Raw genomic sequence first — 1,755 nt, 5'->3', positions numbered from 1 at the left:
ACCTCTTTTTATATTTAGTCCATAACCCTCGTTCTATTTATGAAGGCTCAAGAAAGAGGTTTTATTTAAGTGAATCCTATGGGCCAAATACCATATTTGTAAAAGAGGTATGGTAAATTAATAAAAATATAAATAAACGAGAGGTATGGTAAACAAATAAAACATTTTTTTATATTTACTCCATAAGTCACCTTATATTTACGAACACTCAAAAAATGGGTTATATTTAGGTGAAACCTATGGCCAAAATACTATGGGACAAATACCATGGACTAGATTGTTATTAATACCATGCAAAAAACCATTATTAACCCTAATATTAGAATCAATAAAAATAAAAATGGCACATGGTATTGACCCATGGTATCCACCAAAATGGCACATGGTATTGACCCATGGTATTCACTTGGAATGTAGCCTATTTAAATGGGGGAATTAAACCAGCATGTAGCCTATGCTAAGATTCACTAGGACTTTACAAAGTTTTATTATTTAGTGAAAGACTCGCCAAGATCTTACAAGATTTTATAATTGAGTAAAATATTCGGCATGCCTGGTGAGAGATTCGCCAAAAAATTATATATACATATTATATTATTGATAAAATCGCCTTCCATTTTTCCTATATACCATGGAGATTCGCCCATTTATTATATTTATAAATTTAGGGGGGGTTCTTAAAATTTTCCCTGTTGATAAGACACCAAAGTACAAGATTGTTCGTGAAAATGATTGATGAGCAATGTGGGTCATTACACTTGAAATGAGATAAGGTTTGAGGTTGCGAGGGAGATCATGAGAATCCAGATGTACGAATGGATCAACAAACATAGAAAATGAAAATTCATTTCCAAGTACTATCTGGATTAAATCATGACACAGTGTATGAACATATGACAATTCAAAACATTTTTTTTCAATTTTTAAATTAAATAATTTATATTGATAATTCCAATTAAAACCACATAAAATTTGTCATTCCATTATACTCATCAAATAGAAAACTAGAAATAATAAATTTTATAAAATACAAAATATATTTTTATTTAAAAAATAAAATTAATATAATAAAATTTCCCGAAATTAAAAAATACTTTATTACAAAACAAAAAATTATTAAAATTCATACAAATTTACTTACAGCCAATTACAATATAACTACCTCTCTTCAAGTACAAGAATACCCATTCATTAATGGTATCACATAAATGCCTATAGAAACTTTTCAATACAAAACAAACCCATGTCACATCACCATAAGTGCTTTTAGGTTATAAGAATCAAATACAATGAAGGAATGCATTGATTTATATCGGTTTTATCAACAAATTAAGGGCAGATTACACAACACTTACCGTGAAAGTTAGGTTGAGAATTCTTTTTGTTTCAAACATAATACCTACTTAAGTAAGGTAAGATTCGTACAATTTGATGATGCATATCCATCCTCATGCAACATTGAGTGTTGTGTGGCAAGGTGGATAATGTTCACATTTCAAGATAATTATTACTGAAATATCAATCATGGAGTGGAAGTACTATTTAAAAGGAAATTTATTGAAGGAATTTGTTGATGATAGAGGTAAATATTAAAATTTAATTGTTTTCCAGAGATATTGATAATAGAGATAAATATTGAACTTTTATTGTTTGAATGAGATATCGATGCAAAATTCAAGAGATGAATAGTTGTAACAACTAGAATAATTTTTTTGATGTGAATTAATTTTTTGATAAAGAGAAGATTGTATTTAC

Source organism: Pinus tabuliformis, chromosome 7 (assembly GCF_031772625.1).
Source record: "Pinus tabuliformis cultivar Carrire ecotype Pingquan chromosome 7, CPIR1, whole genome shotgun sequence".
NCBI lineage: Eukaryota > Viridiplantae > Streptophyta > Pinopsida > Pinales > Pinaceae > Pinus > Pinus tabuliformis.
This window is presented reverse-complemented; position numbering follows the sequence as displayed.